Source organism: Podarcis filfolensis (genome assembly GCF_964270895.1).
Source record: "Podarcis filfolensis genome assembly, chromosome: 4".
Lineage (NCBI taxonomy): Eukaryota > Metazoa > Chordata > Lepidosauria > Squamata > Lacertidae > Podarcis > Podarcis filfolensis.
In genome coordinates this window covers 40,360,227-40,372,762 of record NC_139607.1, presented here as the reverse complement: position 1 = coordinate 40,372,762, position 12,536 = coordinate 40,360,227, and the positions used below count along the sequence as shown (strand labels likewise).

Here is a 12,536-nt window from a genome sequence, read left to right as displayed (position 1 = left end):
CTGTTCTGACCCATAAATATATGGTGAGGTACCAGTGGTCTTCAAGTGCCAGCTTCTTTGGCACCAGGACACTGCCTGTGCCAACAGCTCTCTGAATTACATGAGATGATGGGGGTCACTGTTTAGTTCACATGCTTTGTATATTTAAGGGCCCAAATCCAATCACTGATATCCAAGGTTGAAGGATCTCCAATAGCAAGGCCTCTGGAGCTGCCACTCTCAGTGCCTTGGAATACACTGACCAGTAATAGGAACAACGGAATCTGCCTACTACAGACACACACCACTGGCCCATCCAGCTTAGTATCACTGGCACTGACTGAGAGCTGCTCTCCAGGGTTTTGGCTCCACCCGAAAATGCTGGAGACTGAATCTAGGGACCTTCTATATGGTCTGAACAACAGTTCTTGAAACAGTAATGTAAGGCAAACAGCACTGTAAGGTCCGAACATCAGTATGTATTATGAAACTGTCTACTTGATCCCTTATGTATACTATAAAACAGAGCTCTCAGATTCAGGAGGACAGTTGAGAGGAGAAGTGTGGGGAGCAGGGAGAAGAGAATTTGTGGGTCTAGAGAAGCACATATGGGGAGGTGAGCTGACCAGCAGCTATATATTTCAACACATACTGAACAGTTTCAAACCCTTATCTGAAGTGGGTTTGTAAACCCTGGTTAAGTGGAACCTAGTTAGCATTAATGATAGTTGGCATCATGTGTACAGCGTCAGTTAAGGCCAAAAAAGAAAGGAAGTGGGGAATATATGGCAGGGAGAAGTATGGTTTGCAGAGAGCTCATGCTATCTCTCTACCAGGCCTAGTTCTGCAACATCCCTCAGTGCTCCAGCTCTCTATTTAATTAAGAAAGAGCTGTCAAGGGAGCCACCATGTTTAAAAAGGCAGAGAAAAGAAATAGTGTATAGCAATGTCAAAGCAATTATGACTGGAGCAAGTACAGCGCTCCAGGAGCAAGAAGCATGAGCTCCCCTTCCTCCCTCTCTGACTTGGCTCATCTCAAACAAATTAAGTGTTTGGGTTTTTAACCCTATTCCTCATTCATAAAACCCAAGCAAGTAAAATACCATAAGGTGTAATGCCACGACAGAGATAAACAAAGAAAATAAAAGTGTTTTCAAATCACAAACAGCAGGCTGAAGGGAGAAGCTGCCCTTGTAGGAGTAATGATCTCAGTCTATGTTGCTTGTCCACCAAGAGCATCCAATCTCTTCTGTCCTTAAGGCCTTAGTACTAACTGTTAAGGCATTAAACTGTCAGAACATTCCATTAACACCAGAGCAGTCAAACAAGGGTTAGCTAGGGAAGCATCAGATGCAGCCTGCATTTACAATACGTTTCATCTCTTAACATAAAATTTGCACCTTACTCTTCTTTTTAGCAGATCTACGAATTCTGTGCTTTAATTTGATGGCTCATGCTTAATTCCAAAATGCCCCAAAGCATCACCCACATGCTGGGCTGAAGATTGCTATTGCAATATATAACCAAATGCAGAATGGCAGCAGTGTCTGCATAATTCAAGGGTCTTGCCTTCCCTCCCTCCTGAACACTGAGGCTGATTCACTTGTTTCCGCCACGTGGCTAATTTTATAAGACGTGTCACAAGAGATGCCAAATTGTACCCAGGGAGAAAATTATTTACCAATATGGCAGATCCAACCTTGAGCATGGCAGTAGGACTCCATGCACTGAATCTGACCTTAGATCACCAATTTTTTTAAAGCTCTCCAAGGACCGGTCTCTTTCCTTCCCCAAATACCCCTTTCTTCAGTTGTAACATTGAAGTGAAATAAAATAATACTCCACCGGGGTAGGAGTGTTGAGAATTCCAGGATATTAGAGTGGAACCAAGAGGTGGAACATATTTATGAAGGAAGGATTTATGAAGCATATTAAATTATGATATATTTCTATTACTTTTCAACATTAGGTTAAAAATGGTGGGCTTCTATATGTCCCATATGCTTTTACCCATTCCAGTTTTTAATCCATATTCTTATTTAGCCTGTTGACCTCGCCATGACCTACAGATAACAGAATGATTCTTCTCCAATTGACATCTGTGGAACTTTGCCATTGAAAGCACATCATGCCAGCCTTTGCCGATCTAGTGCCTTCCAGTTGTTTTGAATTACAACTCCTATCAGCCCCAACCAGTACATGTGGGGCTGGTGGGAACTGTAGTCCAAAATATCTGGGGGGCACCAAGTTTGATGAAGCCAGAATCACAGCATTACTGTACACACTGATATACTGCCGCGAGAGGGTGCCATCCCTTTGTTTTCAAATTCTTCAAGATCCATGGGAAAGAATAAAACCAACATTAGCTTAATACTACTTTGAACTGTTAATGCCAAGCCATATTTCCAGGGGGGCGGACGGACAGGAATTTGATAGAAAAGAATGGAGAAGAATTAGTAAAAATTCAAACACAGCAATTTAACTAATCAGTAAGTGCATTTTTAAAGGGGGGGGGGAGTGACCTATATGCAGCTAAGTATCGGCTTGATGACTACTTCTTGCACTACTGCAATGCGCTCTATATGGGGCTACCTAATCCAGGATGCGGCAGCTAGACTGGTGACTGGGAGTGGCCACTGAGACCACATTACACCGGTCCTGAAAGACCTACATTGGTTCCCAGTACGTTTCCAAGCACAATTCAAAGTGTTGGTGCTGACCTTTAAAGCCCTAAAAGGCCTTGGCCCAGTACACCTAAAGGAGCAGCTTCACTCCCATCGTTCAGCCAGGACACTGAAGTGAAGCTCTGAGGGCCTTCTGGCGGTTCCCTCCCTGTGAGAAGTGAGGTTACAGGGAACCAGGCAGAGGGCCTTCTCGACAGTGGTGCCCGCCCTGTGGAACACCCTCCCATCAGATGTCAAGGAAATAAACAACACCTGACTTTTAGAAAACATCTGAAGGGAGCTCTGTTTAGGGACATTTTTAATGTTTGATGTTTTATTGTGCTTTTAATTGTGTTGGGAGCTGCCCAGAGTAGCTGGGGAATAATAATAATAATAATTGTGATCATTAGAACTAGATTTCTAAACTTTCTCCTCTTAAATTTTCAATATGGTCAAGGCTGTATTTATTCAGTCATTGCATATGGCAAAACTGTACCTTTTGTAGGTATTTCTAGCTTTCTAAGATTCTTTAGCCTGTCAAAATAATCCTCCAGTAAGTGCACTGCTTTCCTTGTAAGACACTGCTTCAACTCTGAAGCCACACAAAGCACCAGCAGGAGCTCCTGTAGCATCACAAAGGCTCTTAAGGGCACACCTCTGTGACCTCACAGTGCTTCATTACCACCCCAAGGAAGAGTTTTCTGTGGGATGCTGAGGAAAATACTCACACTGTTATTCAACAGAGATGGTTTCTGAATGTGTGACACAATGAAGTCTTGTCCAAAGACAAAACCATTCACAGTAAAACAAGCCCGTTTCCCCACTTCTGCTCAACATGGTGAAAAACAAAAATCACATGTCAATTCTAGTGCCATCACAAGCACGTATTCTCTTATTTTGCTTCTTGTTCACTTGCTATTTGGGAAAACCATATCAGCTCGTAACTACACAGACTTGCAAATACACCACGCCCAATTACCCTCTGGTTTAGTCAGAAGAAGTCCTACTAAGTTGCATGGGTAATTTATTTGTATTAATTGATTTATATTAAGTTCATTAATACTGTCATTCAATTATTAAAACATAATACCGGAAATCAAAAGTTTAAAATATTCAATTGTTTGAAGATCCCAGTGGGTGAGTAATAGGTGTCACACACACATGCACTCCCTAAGCATGTCTACTGGAAGACCCTTAGTGACCCTTTGAGGCCCCCTTTTTGGCCTCAGTGAAAGCAATACACATGGACCCCCAACCACACAGCAGCTCATGCCATTCGTACTCAATAAACCACCCTCCAAAGATGCTTCCTCCACCAGATTTTAACACAGATATCTAGAGGCAAACTCTTCTGTTTCCCTGTCTACCACAGCTGAGAGAGGGGATGAGGCTGGCATGGAGAAGTTCTAGAATCAAAGCTCTTCTGAAGTGGACTGGGCTTTAGGAATACCCCATATCTGGAATTCTGGAATCATCATTATTATGATTGCCTCTGTGTGACAAAGACAGAGCCATTTATTTATATATATGTTGTAGTAAAATGGATTTCTGTGATGGGAATAGTAGAAACATCAAGGAAGTCCTGTCAAGGCCTGCCTCCTCCACAATTATTTACAAATGATGGGAAATTTATAAATATATAAATAAACTGTGCTGTAACTATGTAGTAATTGGTTTTTACTGGTTTTACTCATTATTTACCTGCCTTTTATGTTTTACTTCATCTTTTATTGCATTGGTATTGGCTAGCTGTCTCAAGCACCATTTGGTGGAAAGGCAGAATATAAAATTAACAAACAAACAAAGGAAGGAAGGAAGCCTCTGACAGTGCCAGAATGAGCTTTCCTAGTGTCAGAGAAGGGTTGGACAGACAGAAAATATCTGGCTTCCAGTGGCCAAGCTGCTCATATGTGGCAGGACAGGAAGAAGTGTTTAGTGGAGAAGAAGGTATGCACCTTAAGATAGAAGTCTGGAAAAAGAAGTGTTATAGAGAAGAGTTTCCCAACCTGGTGCCCTCCAGATGCTGCTGAACTACAGCTCCCATTAACCTCGGCTATTGCCCACGTTGGCGGGTGAAAATGGGGGTTGCAGTTCAACAACTTCCCAAGAGCCTCCCTAGACATCAAGAGAAGAACTTCTGGTTGCAGTCCTAAATCTACTTAGGAGAAGCATCTTCTGAGAAAAGAATTTAATCCTGAGCAAGCATGCTTCAGACTGTACTCCGAGAAAGGAAGGCAAAGTGGGAGACAGTAGGGTAGCAGAGGCCAGGAATTGCAAAAATAAGGAAATCTGAAGCTCACATCAATTTGAAATAATCAGCTGTGCCCCTCCCCCAAGTCTCTTTTTAATACAACATGCATCACCATGTGTGTTTAGCCATTCTTGACAACCACTCATATGATTTATGTAAAAGTAATTGAGGTTAAATTATTTGCCACATAAAACACCCTACATCTAATTTCAACTTTGCAACCTAGGAAGATCTGAAATAAACAAACCCATATGTCATTTAGCTGAGGCTGGCAGCTGGGCCTAATTAGGGCCATTTTTATTGTATTGAAAAATGTTGCAGCCCACTATCCTGAGGTCTTTCGTCTAGGATAAATGCCTGCCATTCTCTAGGACATCCATAGTTTAGCCACTGGCAACCTAGTCTGTGAGGATGTTTGAACTTTTCTTTGAATACTAACTGCCCAGTTCAGATGTAATCATGGTTTAGTACTATAAGAATACTTGTGTTGTGAACCACCCTGGGATCGTCAGATGAAGGGTAGTAAACAAATGGTAATAATAGTAATAGCAGCAGCAGCAGTAGTAGTAATGCAAGCCTACTGTTCATATGAACAAACCATAGTGTTCCATTGTATCTCAACTCAGGCAATTATGGTTTATTTGAACTGTGGTTTAATCCTAATTTCTTTGAATTTACCAAAGCTTTGCTGAGATGTTACCTGTAATGGTTCTAGGGGTTGCTCGTGCGTAAACCGGCGTCACACCGGGCTGGGTTGCCTGAGTGAACCTTTTCTGTCCGGACAGCCACTCACCCGCGGCTGTCTCAGTCGCTGGCAGAATCCGTCAGTGGGCGTTTCTTGAACTTCTTCCAGCAAAGAAGCTCTTTGACGCCTAGTCTCCGCCTACTCTCCCTGCGCGGAAGCCTTCTGCGCAAGGAGGGTGCGGGGCAGTGGAGGACCCCTACTCTCCCCACTGGTTCCCGGCAAGGAGTCATGGAACCGCCTCGCCGCTTCCCCCATCTGCCCCCCTTCTCCACTGGTGCTACGCTGATTCTCTTCCCCAGAAGATGGGCTGCCTCTCCCCATCCCTGGGCGCTCTCTGGAGTCCCTCTGGAGCTTGCTCTCTCCCTCCGGCCCTGATGGCAGTTCCCTGACATTACCCTAGCATTCAAAACCAAAAGTGAATGCTTCAATCTCCTCTCCTTAGACACCAAAGGGGAGCAGAGAGGACAGCATGTGAGCAGAGGCTCACCAAGGCCTGTTATTGAAAAGCTAAATCATGGTGTTACATCTGAACGAAGTCAAAGAATAATTTATATTCTACTATATCTAATTGATTTTGCATTAGACTATAAATAGGAAAATCTAGTGAGCGTGTACATTGGCAACATTTTAATTAACATTAAATGCGTATTTCACCCGCATGATTTTATATGCGCAGGAAAAAAGCAGAATGCTTTAAAACATATACAAAATCCTCATCGGATTCAAGAAAGGTATTTATTCAAACCCACTCCACTGACACCCACCAATAAACTTTTTTTCTAGTTACAGGGCCAGCTCAGATTTCTTAGTTAGAGCTTTACTATTCTAGAAAAACATAAAAGGCCAAAGCCTCGTCTTTTTTTATTTGGCAAATATTCCCTCTAATATTAAAAATTTTAACCTAACGTGTAGGTTTGGCTTTCTCTGTGAAGCCCCTAGTGGCAATTTCCATTTATCACAGGCCACTATTACAGTAACAAAATAAGGCTATTAGATGGAGTAAGAGAAGCTTAAGAAATTGGCTTTTCCTCCAGAAGATTCCACAGCCAATCCTGTAAAACACAATTTCTATCACATGTGCAGGATACCCATTTGACCCACTATTTCTTCACAACAACTAATCCTTGGCCTCATGGAAAGAGAAAGAGCTTATATCCCTACAGAGTAGGAGGACCAAGCAAACACTTTTTTGGAAATAAATTAAAAAGAAGCCAACAATGCACTGAAAATCAGAAACTTCAATTAATCAGCACACCCTTATCTGAAGCTGTTCCATGAGAGAGAACATATTGAAAAAGGAAAATGCAATAAATTAGTTTATTGGAAGAATCTCAACATATTCTTGCTTGTAAACTAGCATTTATCTGGCAAACCCAATAGCAAACAAATGAGCAGGGTATGACTTAAAATTCAGGCAAAAGTGTGTTTTATTTCCCATTTCCATTTATTTTCCGCAATGTATTCTGTGCAAAGTAGCACTTGGTCAATGTAAAATCTTCACTGAAATATTTAAACATGCTCCAGTAACCAAATAATGCAACTTCAAGTCAGAATCACAGACAGAAAAATAATAAAACCACTATCTCCTTGTCCAGAACAAACAAATGCACCAGAGGTGAAAGAAAAACCAAGGGATTATTTCCTACTGAATAACTTTAACTATAGACAGTGTATTTTTAAAGAGTGATACATAAGCAACTGCTCTGCAATGATTACAAATATTGAACTAAAAAAATAACTGTTTAATTTCATATTATCAATTGTTTTGGGTTTGAGTGTATCCAATCCAAGGTTTAAAAAAATATCGCTGACTAATAAGTCTGTAGCATGGGTTTGGTTTTAATCCTCACCTCATGATCTACCACTACTTCTCCAAATTATTGTTTTTAGGAAGTTTAGCAGAGGGAGATCTATGCACCCATAAATCTGCACTTGACCCTTGTCCTCCTCTTCCTTCATCGTTTACACACCATGTCACTCCCTGTCCAAAACCCACTCCTGGGACTTCGGCAATTGAAGCACAAAGCAGCAGCTGTTTGGCAACATTTCTAACCCTAAACAGCAAATGCAATGAGATTTCATTTCAGTAAACATGCAGACCTTCCTCAGTGCCGAGTGAAACAATAGCCACTCATTTACGGGTAAAAGACATTGCAGGAGAGGGGGAACCAAATATATTCCAACACAAATGCATTTGCTCAACTTTTTTTTTACCACCGGAGCAAAGTGATCGGAAATAAGGAATGGAACCTCATTTTGCATTGTATTGCCATCTATAAATGGGAAGATTGCCTATGGGTATCTTTATTGTACAGCTCTGTTCCAATAAAGGCCATATAGCTGCTGGCACATTTGGTGCTACCTTTTAAGAGTCTCTCATCTTCCCTTGTGCTGTACCATTTCCCAGAATAGGAGAAAGACTCTCGCAAGGCCCGGCACACATAAATACTGCAGGTCCAATTTGGGACTGCTGCATAAAGTCAAAATGAGGCGGATGCTGTCAAAAGACACCGCTGGGATCACTCCCTCCTCCGCCTCCCTTCAATGATTTAGCACAAAATACAACTTCACAGCAAAGCATGCCAAGTAGGAGCCTTGGGGAAGCACTCGCTGCATTGCTAAAGCACCCCCTTCTAAAGGATCCATTCCTTCCTGTGCAGCCAAACCCATCAGATGGCAAAATGGATGCTTCACAACAACCTCAGCCTCCCCTCTCATGGACCCAAATTGGATGGGAAACCAGTCCTGAGTACAGAGAAAACAACCTCCCCCCCCTTTCTTTTTCAGGCAACCTTTTATGATTATGCCACATATATAAATTATATCTTTATGATTATACCACCCACAGACATATATATATAAAAAGGGAGCTTTCCTCCCCCTCCCCCCACATTAAAGAGACAATTCCCCATAAAGCATCCTCTGAATAGGGGCGATGGTGAGCACCTACCTCCCCATCCTCCCTGGACTCAGGCAACCTGTCAACCGGAGAGCGCAGCCCGGCCCCTGCCCCCCCCCCCCCCGCCTGGAGGGCTGGCCAGGTTCACAGGCATCCACCCCCCACCCCACCCCAGAGAGGAGACCCTGCGCTCGCTCACTCCCCCCCCCTTAACCTTCAGCTCCAGAGCCTCCCCCCTCCCTTCACAAGCAGGGCGCCCGCGGGGCGGCTGAGCGGGGCAGGAGCGCCGCTCTTCTCCCAGCCCGTTCCTCCAGCTGCCGGGGTCCTCCATCTGCTGCCGACCCGAGAGCTTTTACCCCGTTGCTGTTACCTCGCTGTCCTCTTTGCCAGCGCTGCCTTAGCTGGGCTCCATGGACCGGGCGGACAGGCTGGGTGGGAGGCTGGGAAGACGCGAGGCAGCCTCCTCGCCTCCCTGTTCGCTGTTTCAGCTGGCCAAGGCTTCTTCTCTCTTTCTCCCACCCCCCACAACCCCCCCTTTTTTAAATAACGTCCTCGCAACGAGACTGTCAGGCTCTGCCCGGCTGACAACGAGGGCGAGCCGCTCTACGTGCCGCTTCAACGCGCGCCCTGCCCTCCCTGTCGCTGCTGCGGCGGCGGCGGCTGTCTGGTGTCTGAGTATCCCTGGTATCTCTCCGTCTCCCTCACACACACACACAGAGGGGGCGGGAGGGAAGGGGCGGGCCAGTAGGAAGCCGAGCTGTGCCCGCCTCCAAATTGGTGCGGGGGGTCCGGGGTTCCAGGGCGCATGCCCGCCGTCGCCAAGCGCGAGGGGCGGGCCTGGCACGCGCTGTTCTCGCTGCCGGTCTCCCCCGCACGCGCGTTAACCAAGCAAGCGGCAGCTGCTTAACTTCCCACCCTCCCTGTCCAGAAACGTCTTCCCGACCCGAGGAGCATTTTGGCTGCGAAGGGCGCGCGGGGGGGGGGGGTCGTTCAGGGCGGAGGAGGAGAAAGAGGGCGCGGGGAAGGTGGAGCGGCTTCCCTTGGTTTTTTTTCCTGGCGCGGGGCCCCCAAGGGAGACGGAAAGAGGCGCGGGGGGAGTTGCGGCTGGGGGGGGGGAGAGAAGGGTGCAGGGAGAAAATGGCCACGGAGAGGTGAAGCCTAGGGACCTCTCGGTTGCAAATCTAGTGCGGGGGGGAGCATGAATCCGTTTTGCTAGAGGCATAACCCAGGAGCAGGCAACCTAAGGCTTGTGGGCCGGATGCGGCCCAATCGCCTTCTCAATCCGGCCCGCAGACGGTCCGGGAATCAGCGTGTTTTTACCTGAGTCGAATGTGTGTTTTTATTAAAATGCATCTCTGGGTTATTTGTGGGGCATAGAAATTCATTCATTATTTTTTCCAAAATATAGTCCGGCCCACCACATGGTTTGAGGGATGGTGGACTGGCCCATGGCTGAAAAAGGGTCTGTATTGTGCATGCATTTGGCAACGTCGTTTAGGGAGAAACGTTAAGGTGTCTTGGAAAGAAGTTAATTGCAAATTTGGGCCTGCTCTGCCGGGTGGGTGGTGGCACTGCAGATGGATTTGAATAGCAGAGGAGAGGAAAGCTGAGGAGTAAAGAGGGGAAGTTTGCTCTGCATTAAAACAGCCTGAGACTGAAGGGGGTGGGGTTCTGGCGCAGAAAGGTGCAGAGTTCTTACCATCATATATAGGTAGTACTGAAAGGTTGAGGATTTGAAGACGACATCTCTAATATTCTGTGTTATAGAAAAACATTTGGGATTTTGGCAGACCATGCTATTCTAATATAAGCAAAGATACGAAAAGTTTTAGTGTGTTTTTATGTCTGGTTTTATATTCCATTACATAGCACACATTTAGTATTTGCAGTTTATGTCTTCATGCAGTGTTACATTTTGGAAGGTGGGTTGCTGTGTCTGTGGTTGGAATGCCTCAAGAGTGGAATGCCAAGCTTGGCACAAGGGTTCCCGAGGAGGGGGCAAGGCTCTTCATCCTCATTTTGACACCATTTTGAATCAAGATGGCAGACTGAAATGTGTCTTTGGCATCACTGTGCCCTTTTTTGGCATAGTTTTGGCTGCCTCTTGATATGTCATCGCCAAACTTGGTGTGAACATTCCCAAGATGGGAGCAGCAGCCTTCGTCAGTGTTTGGATTCTGGGTGCCAATATTGAATCAATAATAATAATATTTTTATATATGACATTCATTAAATATTTTAAAACTCTGCTTCATGGTCTCTGTGCCCTCTTGTAACACACTAAAATCTGTTATATAGACTGTCATAAGCATTTGTGAATATGGAAGAGGGTGCCGCAGCATGGGAAGAGTGTGTTTGATTTTTTTTTCTTTTTACCCTTCAGAGTTAGTTATTAGCACCACGTAATTGTGATTTGCATCACTGTACTTGTTTGTAAACAATTTCAGTTTTTGCCATAATAGTTTCTGCCAATGCTCTGGGTTTTTGTGACTATTGCACTAGTGTAGGGCTGCCATACGTCCTGATTCTCCAGAACGTGTCCTGGAATTCGCCTCAGAAAATGGCGTCCTGGATTATTTTTTGGAAATGGGGCAAATGTCCTGGAAAACCAGCAGTGGGGGTTAAATCTTGCCGAAAATGCCTTTAAAAGGCTCCCAAACTCAAAAATTCATGTACCTCAACAACTTTTGGGGTGTCCTGATTTTTACTTTTTGAAATATGGCAACCCTACACTACTGACTTCCCTAACCTATCAGTTTGCACCATATATATTTAGCATATACACTTATTTTAAGATGGTCATATTTTTTGTAAAGTCCATCTTAGAAAGTTCGGTACGTTAATCTTGATTTTGTTTACTAATATTACATAAGCCTGCCAACTACATGTAGTTGGGTTTTTTTAGTTCCATCATTGATTCTATAAAAAGCAGGCAACAATTGCTCTTCCAATTTGCTGTTTCATTTAAGTACTTGAGTGAACTTCACACAGTACATTTTGAAATAATCGGTGTCAGAAGAAGAAGAAAATGACTAAAGCAGCTTAGGTATGGCTTGGTGACATGTCTGAATTGGCAAGCTATGGTTCACAATCAGTCAGCAATCTATGGTTTGGTGTGATTATGACCATTGTTCAACCACCAGAAGTCATGCCTGATTTGAGGTCAAACCACAGCGAGTTCTGTGTTAGGCTTACTGTAGTGTGTACGGTATAGGGCCTGAATTGTGCCACTGCGTCATTGATTGCTTTATTCATTTCAAGATTTCCATCCAAAGCTTTTTCCATAATCATATTCTTTTATAAACTAGCAAAGTAGAAAAGGGTTAGGCGGGTAATCAGGCTAACAGGGTTGCAAGAACATACACATAGAGACTCATAAATAAATGTGATTGTACTTTTTTAAGGCTATGAGAAGTCCACTGTTCCTTACGATATAATTACTGTATCTTCCAGCACCTCTACTATGTATACGTTTGTGTTGATGCTGTTTATAAATCAAAGCAATTTCAAAGGTGTGACTAGTGAAGTAGCATATACTCTTCCAAATACAATAACTATATATACAGTTATTAGATGAAGTTACAGCAAATTGTTAAATAAGGTGTATATAATTGCCACAAGGATTGTGACTGTTCTAGGTTTTCTGAACATTTTATAAATTTTGGGGTCACTGCTCCATTGAATAGCCAAGTGCTGCCCATAAAGAAAAAACACCCAACACACACTTCAAATATGACGGAAATAATCAAATCTTTCTGTGGCCTGAGGGACCATGACCTTAATTTAAAATCAATCAAAAAAGCCTTCTGTTGTTGGTGGCTGGTTGCCCTATTCATATGTCTAATGCTGATGTTCTCACAAGCCTGCCATGGTCAATTTCATTGAAAAGTTGAGGCGCGTCAGTTTACTGTACATGTCTTGGGGAAAGCAAGGCATATCCCCAAGCTTTAGCATGTGGCAGGGAGAGATTATTATTTCTTTATATGAACTTACTATATT

General features: G+C 43.9%; 1 protein-coding gene and 1 long non-coding RNA gene across 6 annotated transcripts in view; one reads left to right on the top strand and one right to left on the bottom strand.

Moving 5' to 3' along the window:
* The window catches only part of RAI2 (retinoic acid induced 2), a 73,180-nt gene that overhangs the window by 25,389 nt on the left and 35,255 nt on the right, over positions 1-12,536 (bottom strand). The window contains exon 1 of one of the 5 annotated variants that reach the window (XM_083612380.1): positions 8,908-9,248. The exons of 2 other annotated variants lie outside the window; for them this stretch is intronic. The gene's annotated coding sequence lies outside the window, so the exon portion shown is untranslated. Of the gene's footprint in view, positions 1-3,138; positions 3,263-8,907; positions 9,249-12,536 lie in introns of those variants that run through there. 2 more of the 5 variants (XM_083612378.1, XM_083612382.1) reach the window with 2 other exon arrangements.
* LOC310761735 lies at positions 9,423-10,786 on the top strand. Its single transcript, XR_014547698.1, has 2 exons — positions 9,423-9,562; positions 10,444-10,786. It is a non-coding gene; the product is annotated as an uncharacterized lncRNA (long non-coding RNA).